Source organism: Bidens hawaiensis, unplaced genomic scaffold (assembly GCF_021521415.1).
Source record: "Bidens hawaiensis isolate Kalapana, Puna unplaced genomic scaffold, B.hawaiensis_p1.1 tig00022926_1, whole genome shotgun sequence".
Classification (NCBI taxonomy): domain Eukaryota; kingdom Viridiplantae; phylum Streptophyta; class Magnoliopsida; order Asterales; family Asteraceae; genus Bidens; species Bidens hawaiensis.
Genome location: NW_027493590.1, coordinates 193578 through 205842, shown reverse-complemented (window position 1 = coordinate 205842; position 12265 = coordinate 193578). Strand labels below are relative to the sequence as shown.

General features: G+C 39.6%; 1 pseudogene across 1 annotated transcript; it reads left to right on the top strand.

Moving 5' to 3' along the window:
• The first annotated feature begins 6772 nt into the window (after positions 1-6772).
• On the top strand, positions 6773-10778 carry LOC143566625 (lysM domain receptor-like kinase 3; annotated as a pseudogene). The gene is made up of 4 exons (XR_013141265.1): positions 6773-6790; positions 7407-7766; positions 8971-9566; positions 10321-10778. The product of XR_013141265.1 is annotated as a lysM domain receptor-like kinase 3 (transcript).
• The last annotated feature ends 1487 nt before the right edge of the window (positions 10779-12265 follow it).

The following is a 12265-nucleotide window of genomic DNA, read 5'->3' as shown; positions in this document are numbered from 1 at the left end:
TGAGAAAAATGTTTTGATATTAATATTGATAACCAATTCATGTTTATTTCTATATAGTAATAACTATGTATCGGTCACAACATATAGCTATAGTTGATTGAATAAAAGTTTTGTTATAAAAATCACTATCAGTTAGTCGTTAATGACAACTACCAATGGGGTTCGTGGTTAATTGGCAAAAGCAAAACCTTTAAACACTTTGGGTCAGCCAAACGAGAGGTCTTGAGTTCAAGTCCCACAAACGACAAGAATTAAAAAAGAAATTTGCCGTTAAAAAAGGTTGTTAACGGAAACTCTAGTTAGTATATATAGCATGTTCAATTCGAGCCAAATTTAAGTAGAGATTTGTAAAAAACGGCACACTTGTTTGAGTAAAACAATCTCGAGGACGAGATTTGTTTCAAAGTGGGGAGGATGTAACAACATGAAAATTTCGAGTTTAAAGTATAACTTTCCAAAGTCTAGGGACTAAAATTGCCAAAAATCCAAACTTGAGGGTCTAAATTGAAAATTCTATTTTCCTGACCCATCGCGCTACGCGATGAGTCAGAGGAGAACCCCATCGCGTATCGCGATGGGGCTTCTGACAAGTTGTGACACGTGTGCCACGTGGCACACGGTGGAACTAGGTGCAGCCACGTGGCAACACTGCTGCCACGTGTTGCCACGTGGAGCGGCGACTGTCACGTGGCAGGCCTATATGTGTGACTCGACAGACCTATATCGCGATACGCGATAGGTCTGTCCAGTGACCCATCGCGTATCGCGATAGGGTCCAAAATAATGTCTATAAATAGCGGTCATGGGATCTCACTCCAGGCATCCCAAACACAGCTCCTACCTCTCTCTACTCTCTCACTAGAATACCTCGTAGTTCGTGCCTTGTTTCCTCGATAAACGGGCCACAATATCTCGTTAAACGTGCCCCGACCTTCAATTGTGTTCCAACGTTTCCTTTAGAAGTTGTGCCACCCTCCACCCACATACCAAGAAGGTGTTGTTGAAATGGCAATGAATCTCGATAAGCGTGTCGACGAGCACTATAGTTTGGTGTAATCGTTTGACGATCGAGAAGTAAAGCGGCGTCGAAGTGCTACTCAAGTCCCTAGGATTTCGGTACGCCACTAAGGTTTGGCGTAATATCGAATTTAATATAAATTAATATTATATTCAAGGCTTTGGCCTTAAGTCGAGGTTATACTCGATGCCTCGATAAAAGAAAAAAATGCAAACATAACAAAGAAAAGAATAAAGAAATGATATGTTAGATAAACATATATATGTGTGTAAGTATATATGTATATATATTCTTTGTTATGAATTTATTAATATTTATTGAATAATGAGTATTCGTAAATAATAAAAGAAAAGATTACGTTTCTTGGAGAAGAATAAACGTCGGGTTTTGAATATAAACTAAAGGTTCAATCGAGAATTGAGATATAAGACTAAAGGTCTTAAGCCGGATCGTGTATCCGACTAACAAATATTTATACTCGTAACTATAGGTTCGAGATAAAGAAAAGGGAAAGACCCTTGGACGGTGAGTGAAGCCGATCCTAATGAGATAAGGTGAATACGCCCCCAAACTTTTAAACTTGTTTTCAAATGAGTCAAACTTGTTATATGAAATTGTTTACAAGGAACTATGTGTTCCTAAAACCGTTATAACTATGGGTATGAACCTAGCCCTCAGGCTGTGGTATACATATGTCTGGATCCTTACATAGGTGGTACTATGCGACGTATGCGCATGATCGCACCACCCTTGGTCGTAGGACGCTCTTATGCAGGGAGTACGACCGTTGTGTATATTTACGGGTACTTAACTAAGTCGAACGCGCGGTGTTCGTGAGGTAGGCTCTAGTTTATAATGTGTTATTTGACTTGATTATTCCTAAGCCACGTTGGGCCGAGGCAGGCGTAGTCTCGATGGTTAATTAAGTAAAAGAAGTTGTTTTGCGTCAGCGTGTTCACCAGCATTCGTTGCTGACGTATTTTCTTACATTTTGCAGGTGAACAAGTTTAGCACTTGGAGTATCGAAGTGCTATTGATATATCCGATGGCTCGGATTTCTTTTGTAACTTAATATATAAACATGATGGTTTGTAAATATTAAACACATAAATATTTTGTAACTTAAGCGGGTGTTATAATCCCGTCTTTTGAATATATATGTAAATTACACTTTCGATCCTTAAAGTTTTATAAGTTTTCCGCAATTTAAAGTAACTCTGATTTATTTACAATTACGATACCAACTTATGGGTCATACTCTTAGGCCTTAGATGGGGGTGTGACACTCGAGCGGGTGTTTTACCATTGTCAGGCTTCCCATTTTTTACCAAGTGTCTGAGTTTTCCAGATTTCACAGCCGCCTCAATTTCATTTTTCAATGTTCTACACTCATTCGTATTATGACCAATGTCATCATGATACGAGCAATGCTTCTTAGCATCCAAGAATGACCTTCTTGTCAGTGGTTGTGGCTTTCTAAACTTTACATTCTCTGTAGTGAGAATTTCAGCGGGAGTCTTTGAAAGAGGAGTCCAATTGTTGGGACCTCGGTTTGATGGTCCCACTTTGTTCATGTTTCCTATGAGGGATCTGGTATCAAATGGTTTTGACGCGTCCACACTTGGCTGAAGTCTAGACCAGATAGGGCCTTTCGCCTGTCTATTAAGTCTCGGAGTTTGAAACTCGTCTTTAAATTTTTGCTTCGGGTTACCATTCCTCAAAGTTTTTTCAGTGTTAGCATACACCTTTGCCGCTGTCATAAGATCGTCCCACTCTTTTGGCATTCCATCTCTGCCAGTGAGGGTGCGGACTAGATCATCACACTTGACATTTTTGCGGAAGGCACCACGAAGCATGTCTTTACTTATCCCACCAATGTTCAAACTTTCATCGTTGAACCCGGTGATAAAATCTTCAATGGATTCGTTATCGCGGCGGACAACATCCAAAATTTCTGACTGGTCTCGTGTATGTTTCTTCTGCTGGCTGAACTGTTGAGAGAACTTTTTTACAAGGTCATCCCAGCTAGAGATTTGACCATCAGGCAACTTTTCAAACCATTCTCTCGCTGCCCCTGTCAATGTCAATGCGGACATATGACACCAATAAGGGAGTGTCCAACCATTGACACCACCTACTGCCACGAAGTTCTGGAGATGATCACTTGGATCAGTCATACCATTGTACTTGCCTACTAATGTAGGTATTTTAGCATTGACGGGGAAGGGTGCTGTGGCAATTGCTGCTATGAATTTTGATTTTTCGGCTAAGGCCGTCGGGCGATACGGTTTAGTGAAGTCCCGTTCGGCGTTACTATGGTACTCAGTGTGGCGGACTATGTCCTGCGGATGACTGCTTCTTGCTCGTGAGCTCATCCTACTATCACCGATATACATACTGTATTCTCCCGGTTGGTAAGTTGAGTCGTAACTGTCAAATTCTTCTAAGTAAGATGGCATCCGCATATGTATGCGAGGACGAGGGCGTAACCTCGGCAATTCTCCAAACTCTGGTTCCGTCTGTTGGCTGTAACAGATCTGACTTCCTCTAACTGTTGGTTGAGGAAAAGGAGATCTCCTGGTAGATTCCTCATAATTCAAAGTGCAAGCATGAAATCGTTCATCACGTTTTCTGCGCTCATATTCAGCCACCAAACTTTGTTGTTGTACTTGAAGCCACTCCTCGGGAGTTAACTTTCTAGATTTGGAATTACGCTGATGAGACCTTGCCATGTCAGAGTTGCCTGAATCATCTTCCAGATCTTGTACTGACTGGTTTCAGTGAGTCTCTTCTGTAATCCGTCTGAGATTACCCAAATTTGAACCTTCCGGTACCGAGCCACGTCCCATGTCTGTGGGAGTGGGACTGGTTGGTGTTGTAACATTTCCTAGGGTAAAACCCCAGGTGTTATGTCAATGATTCGTGACCCCGGAGATGTGACACGTTCAAGAGTACGGCCGCTTGGAGTCGTACGTGCAAAAACACTAAGACCCAGAGGTGCTTCTGTGTTAGTCATACGTGAATCAGGTGCGGGGTTTCCCGTCGGCCCTTCAGGAAGTTTACTCATATCAAACGAACCAAAAAACCAACGAAAACTATTGCTGTTCTAACACAAAACACGGATGACATCAATGAAGAAACACAGATCCAATCCCCGGGTATGGGTCCTGGATCTAGTGAGTCCACAGGGTAAGATACAATAATTACGACCAAGATATGAGTATAACTTCCCAAAGTCCAGTGACCGGAACCTGCAAAACAGACACCGTGAGTCTCGTTACAGGAAGGACAAGAGGGGGGGTCTTCCTGTAACCACCCTCCGGCGTGAGAATCAGTAACGTTCGCAATGAAGAAAGTACTGAAGTATAAAGACTAAGTGTAGTCAGGATATAGGTGAATGAATGAATAACTCATACCGTTTGACAAGGTATTTATAGCCGAAGGGTGTAGGAAGATGATTGGGGCAGCTGTCCTCTTCTAGAAGATCTTTGATAATCGTCTGGACGCGTGTCCTCTTGTGATAGGTTGAGCTATACGTCTCAGGTGTATGAGTATAACAACCTGGACACGTGTCGCCAAATGATAGGACGGATCGCACCCTGGCCATGTGCACGGTTATAACAACCAAGCCAGGTGTCATTTGTTAATTGGTTAGTATGTCACGTATTCCCCAAGTAAGAATCGTGAACCTTCTTCTAGAGAGTACTTGATTGGTGACAGCTGTCCCGCTGGCACTGTCTTCCGGTTGTTTAGGCGGACAAATGTCCTGTCTTGCGGATGACTTTTGAGGATGTCAGGATGCTTCCGGGCGTGTTATGAGGACGTTCCTCCTTTATCGTGATATGCGGGTGATCCATATGTCCCGCGGGTGGCTTATAAAAGCATTCCTTGTGACCCGCGGGTGGTACTTAAGGGTATTGGGTCTTTTTAGTACCCTATCTCCACAGGTTTTTTTTTCCATGAGAAAGCCCGGCCCTATATAATTACGGAGTATATCATACGTTACTGTTATTAAAATGTGAAAGAAGTGTTTTGATTTGATGTGTTTTTGCCCAACATGACCACAAATAATGAAGTGGTGATCGTTTTCTTTTGGACTTCTTTTTCAAGAAACAAAAAAGGAAAAGGGTGTTCTTTGTGGATGATAGAATTCAACCGACAACACACAAGAAACCAAAAATAAAAAAAGAAAAAAAAGGATGTTCTTTGTGCTCCTTTCTTTTGATGTTTTATGAAGGTGAAGAGGTAGGTCCCAGCAGAGCCCAGTTGGACCCACAGACTCACCTTGAAAAGGGACGTCTGCGCAGTTCAACCCGCAAGACTCCTTAAACGGACGTCTGCGCGGTTGAACCCGCAAGACTAAACTAAAGGAACGTCTGCGTAGAAACCAACTGGATCAGCAGGACCCACCACGCTCAGAGACGTGACGTCCTCACGTGCGGTACGCAAGCTGTCCCCGCAGGAAACGCCTCCCAATGGTTTCCAGGTACTCCGCCTGTTCCCGCAGTTACGGATACCGGCCATCAGGGAAGGCCACCCGCGCAGCATGGCTACACGCACAAGGCTTAACTCTCATAATAATTCAGCAGTCACCTGAAGAAGGAATGAGCAAGCCGGGAACATTCCCGCACAAAGGCGGGAGGGGGAATACTCCCGCCCAAATGAGCCAGTCCGTACGATACTGAGGATCTTTTACTGTACCTGACGAGGTATGGGCAAAAGATCTGTCCAAAGATACGACAGCTCATTGACAACAGTATGGCGAGCAGCATGCTCCTGTACTGTATGTCACTATTAGCCGCTACCTACTCACCAACTCCTGACATACCACGTGCCTAGCCTGTAGTTGGTGAAAAAGGATTAGTACACAGCAGGCCCGGTCACTATCAGCCGCTGCCTACTCACCAATTACCAGCATGGCACGTGCGTAGGCCACTGTTGGTTGAACAGGAATACTATTCAGCAGGCCACACATCCTTGGAAACTACCTTCGGCTATAAATACCACAAATGGTATGATCATCTCATCTTAACATATCTTATCATATTATACCTGATATCTGCTCTAGCAATCTCTTAATATACATTTATATTTAAAGAGCAATCTAGTCTGATTCTCACGCCGGAGGGTGGTCACAAGGAGGAACCCCCCCTTCTCAGTGACAAGCTCACGGTGTCTGTTTTGCAGGTTATCAGAAGAACCATCTTCTCCGGGTCTAAACCCTCGTGGGAAACATCTATCTAACCCCCAGGTTACCCGTAATCTGCCCGGGGTCCGGTTAGTGTTTCTTCAGAAGGTAAAAGATATTCATAGATATATAACTTACATTTGGTGGATACATCTTACTCGTTTTCTTAAGTGTATTTGATTTTATATACTTGAAGTTTTTTGTTCTAAGTATATGGTGATTATTATATGTCTTTATCGGTGATCATGAATTTAAAGCGGTTATAATAGTTTGATGATTTTTACCCTCGTTCTGATAGTTTTTCCAAGCTATAATTATTGTATCCCTTTTGCATTTAAAATAGTTCCCAAAATGTTTGCATAATCGAACGTACATTCAGTTGGGAAAGTTTTGTTAGACATAAATTATTTTCGCATTATCTGTTCACCATTGGTGATTAGGTCACGTTATTGTCCCATCAACCCCACCCCACCCCAATGGTGTTGCCTATTCTTCCCTTTCACTCTCGTTAAAGCCTTGCTGGAGACGGTGATGGCGCTCCTCTCTATGGTGGTGTAGTGGTTTTAATGAAGGACGGGGCCAAGGTGGGTTGGTTGTCGGTTGACACCCCTCAGCCCATTCAATGTCATCTTTAGGGATAACGAAATGAAGCTAGGGTTTCAGACCCCCACCTTCAAAGGCCTCAAATTTCCAAAACAAAACGATAATTACACATTTGTAATTTGAATTAAGATGTGCAATTTGAGTGTTATTTAAACTAAATCATGTCTAGAAATGTGTGAGAAACTGGATTACTTATACATTTACAAAAAATAATATCTTAATCTATTTAGAGTAAAAATAAGATAACTACTTTATAACAAAACCTCGTTTTTAAATATCGTTTTAGGCTAGCCCATCCACATTCACAAAGACTAATAAGGGGTACTTTTGAAATATAAATATATGATTAGAAAACTAATGAGACCCCACACACACAACATACACTTACACGGGTGTCACAACTCACATAGTTTGAATAATCAATAGTCTTTCCCACATGAGACTCCTGTCTTTATCCAGTCCTCCCTCGGTTACATATTATATTCACACTCCATTATAAAAATAACAAAACATATTAAATTTCACCCTCCACAATTTAATATGATATTAACGAAATTCGTTAATAGATCAACCCGTGTAGTGTAGATCACCGTGTAGCCTCAACTAGATCAACCATCATCATCCACTAACAACAACAACAAAATAACAACAACCACTAGCAATACAACAACATACACTTATTATGACGACGGTGGTACTACTACGGGCTCTAGCTACCGCCTCAATAGCTCAACTGCGACAGCTGATGCTTCGGTCTCATTGAAAACATCGTTATCCAGTCTCCGTAACTCGTTGCCGGAAAACACACATATATATGATATTAACGAAATTCGTCAAGCGACTAATATTTTTTTAGCGAAAAGGTCTTCGGCGGCGGCGTCGGTGCCGTCGTGGCGGTGTAGTTTGCGTGGGAAAGATGTGGTGGTGTTTCAACGGAAGTTTCGGCTGCCGATTCAGGTTAGTAAATAAAATACCAAACTGAATCAGAACCGAAATATCGGTTTTGGTTCGGTTTTGTGTTTTGTGACGACACGAAAAAACAAAACCAAACTGAAAAAAAAGTGTTTGTTGAATTATTTTTTTTATGATAAAAAGTAATTCAACAAGTCATTTATTAAATTCCGTGACAAACTATATGATATTTTATTAATCAAAAGTTTTTAAAAGAATATGATGCTCAATTTCTTAAAATTCCGTGCTGATATATTTTATTAAATATTAATTATAAGATTTTAATAAAAGAATATGATGCTCAATTTCTCAATTTCAATGTATCATGGGTCAAATTTCTTTTGTCTGAAAATTACTAGTTTAATTAGCAAAATCGAAAAATTGAATTGGACATAGGGATGGTAATAGATTGGGTTTAGGTATTCCCAAATCTATATCGATTATTAAACCCGTCCCAAATTGGTAATTACCCGCTGGGTTCCGGGTTTCCTAGCGGGGTTTGACAAAATACTCATCGGGTATGTCCGGCCGAAAATATGTTGGGTTTCTATCGGATTTTGACAATATGAAACTAATCATTTGCAAACAATGATTACCATAAAACTGAAATGTCTTAAATTATGTAGGGTATGACAGGTATATAATCGGGTAAATGGGTCAATATTATCGGGTAACCCGTTGGGTAATCGAGGATATTACAAATCTCAAACCCGTTCCAAACCCACAAAAAATTTCAAAACTAATCCCAAATCTATCCCAAACATTAATGGGTCGGTATTACCTGTCCCATTTATGTCAGGTTTCGGGTTTAATTGCCATATTTGGACCCAAAACTGAGAACCAAAATACCGAAAAATCCGAAACCGAACAAAATAAAAGACCAAAACTTTGGTTTTCGGTTCGGTTTTATACCCAAACCACACCACACACACCCCTAATCTGAGTTTGATAAGTCATAGGTTGTCACAGTCTCCAAGAATTACAAATTAAAATTTTGCGCCTTAACTAAAAATACGTTTTCTTATTAGTTGTAAACTATTAAATTTATAGACTTAAACAATTGATTAATTGAGTTTAAACATTTATATTAAATGTATAAACATTTTAAAAATATATATATAATATAAACTTTGATGTCCAGTTTATTCAGTTTCTTGTATTTTGGTTACAATTGTTTAACGTTAGTCTTGTTATAACTTGCTATATTCAGGAATCTGAGTTACGTGACAACTTATCAGTTATATACAGAAGTCATCACGTAACAGTTATTAAGCTCGTTGGCGCGTCGATTTCCGGCGATTATATTTACCTAGCGTACGATTTCGTCTCGGGTGGAAACTTATCAGACTGTTTACGTAACAAACGAAATCCGGATTTCACGGTGTTGTCCACATGGATGTCACGAATGCAGATCGCGACGGATTTAGCTTCGGGTTTGGATTATATACATAACAATGCGGGGTTAAAGGTTAACTTGGTGCATAAGTATGTGAAGTCGAGTAGTGTCATTGTTACCGAACCGTCATTTTTTGCGAAGATTTGTCATTTTGGTGCGGCCGAGTTGTGTGGCGAGACGGTTGTGGAACGGAAAGCTGTGGAGCGAGTTGGAGACGGTGAGATTGTGGAAGTTGAAGCGGAAGAGATGAAGAAATTGACGAGGTCCGGAAGTCGGACCGTGCAGTTTGAAGGGGTGAACGGGTACATGGCGCAGGAGTTTAAGGGTTTTGCGACGCAGAAGTCGGATGTGTACGCGTTTGGGGTTGTGGTTTTGGAGTTGTTGTCTGGTGAAGAGCCTGTGAAGTACAGGTACAAATTGTGGTTCGGTTTGGTTTGGTTTTTATCTTTAATCATAAAATATAACCGAACTTTGGTTTTGGTTTGGTTTAATTATTTACTAAAAAAGAATCGCTGGCATAGTAAGACACGACTACATGTGGTGCTAGACATGGGCATAAGTTGATAAGTAATCATTTGTTTATTTTTTTCGAACACGAAAACGAGCCTGATTAATACATGTTAACACGACACGACATGTTTTGAAACTTTTTTAAGGACATGATAAACAATCCATGTCTTATTTGAAACAAAACCTATTAAAGTCTTCACGAATAAATAATGTACTTTAATAAAATATATATTGTATTTTTTTTGAATTTAAACTAGTTAATAATTGGTTAATAAATTTTTGTTAGGACTTAGGACACAATTATCAACTAGTCGATCTGTTTAAGACGAAACTTGTTAATCTCAAGCCTAAACCCGTTAATATTCGTTTTGTGTTAACATGTTTGTGTTAGAAGTTGCGAGTCATGTCTATGCTCAAACCACATATATACATATATTCATCTCGACATAAGCATATCATAGTTTTTTTCGGTTCGTTAATGTTCTATGGGAAGCCTTTTAATTCTTTATCCATTAAACCATAACCATAACAATTAGTTAATCAAATAACCTTAACCATAACCGTCGGGTAATCTTGGTTATCAGTTAATTCGATTCAATAGTAGTCTAGTTATCGACAAACTTCGCTTAATGGTTAATGTTTGCTCACCCCTAGGTACGACAAGGAGACGGGGACTCATGTGAAAACATTAGTCGTGGAGACCGCTAGGTACGCAGTGGGCGGAGAGGAGTCAGAAACCGAAGGGAGGCTGCGACGGTGGGTGGATAGGCGTTAAAGGACTCGTTTCCGGTGGTGGTAGCCGAGAAGTTGACCCGAATAGCATTGGATTGTGTTGAAGAGGATCCGAATAAGAGACCCAATATGAGCCGGGTGTCGGTTAAGATATCCAAGCTTTACTTGGACTCTAATAAATGGGCGGGTACGTTTCGGGTACCTAATGACTTTACTTCATCTTTTGCACCTAGGTGACGTCATGGTCACGTTTACATAGGTTATTATTTATTTAGACTTGATTGATTAAGGTGTTTATTTTACTACGTTTGATTAAATCTAATCTCCATTGAGAGTTTTAACGTGTGAAGTAAGTGTAATGAGACGAGTATTGACAATTGACACAATCTTTCAATTGTAAATCATTTTTCGTATCAAATGTAGTATCTGTCAGTTAGTTAGACATCTGTTATACGGTTATATCCGTTGGTTTATTAAATTACCCGGTAGGATTATAAGGTATGTTAGTTACTATTTGAATTTTGATATTATTTTACCGCTATTAAAAAACTACAAATATGAAATTATAAAGTAAGCTAGTAGATTACTCTTTCATCCGATTATAAAGGACATGTATTAGGGACATGTATACTTCGGATAATCGAGCCGGATGTTACCTAATATATTACTTGTCCAATTCTGGCACATTTTTTAAAGGCACTCATATACCTGAATACTCATGGGCAAATCGTATTGAGGGCCACAGATACCCCTGTTTTTTCATGCATTACTGTAAATTAACCCGTTTTTCGCCCGAAAATATGTACACATAGTGTAAATTTACCCGTTTTCGGCCAAAAATTTGAGTCTCCCCGCATTTTTGTTCAAGCTTCGGCACTTGGAATACTTGTTTTGAATGTGTGGGTTTATCCTTTTGGGTTCGGGTTTCTTTGCCTATATGGATGAGTATGTTTTTTTATATTTGATGTTTAAATTATAGTTTAATACAACAAAATGGACATGTAATCATTTTGAAAAAACTCAAGTTAGGCGATTGATTGTGGCCAAAAAGTGACTACGACGTTTGATACTATTTTCTATGATTGTAACGATGAAAGTTAAGTTTGTGATCTAATACTACAGTGGTTATCTGTACTTGACACGACTTTGACTTTTGACTCTTTGGTGGATTATATGGATATTTTTATTTTCTAACCTAATTACGGTTTCGATTAAACACAAATAAAATAAACGTGCTAAATGTGAGAATCAAGTATAGTAATTATATATACAAATAGAGTAAATTATGTAATTACATCATGAAGTAATAGTTACTCTGATGTAATTACATAATTACTCTACTTGTGTATATATAATTGTTATACTTGATTATCACGTTTAACGCGTTAATTTCATATGTAGTTTCCCCCACCTAATTAGTAGTTCAGGTCTTGAATTTTTTAGCTAAACCTTAAGCCCAACAGTTAATTAGGGTTGACAGTTTGGGCTAAACCTTAAAGCCTAACTAAAGTATTTTTATGTTGGTTTAAAAAAGTTCTCATGTTGTTTACTTGTTTTCATAGAAGATTAGAAGATATAGCACAAGTGCATTTCTCTTTTTTTTCGCCTATATCTTCTAAAATACGATGGTTCTATAAACATATTCAATTATGTTAACGATCTAAATCTTTGAATAAACACGTCCAACCCCGACACAAAACATCATTTTCACATAACCAAGAAGCAAGTGCTCTAGCGATGCCCAAGTGACTTTCACTAGGGGAGGTGGCTAGTTCGAGTCTCGTTTATGACAAAATGTTATTGGCGAGCCAATAGATTTGTCACAGTATGCTTTCGGGCGGTGGGGTTCTCTTGAAATTGGTGAGGG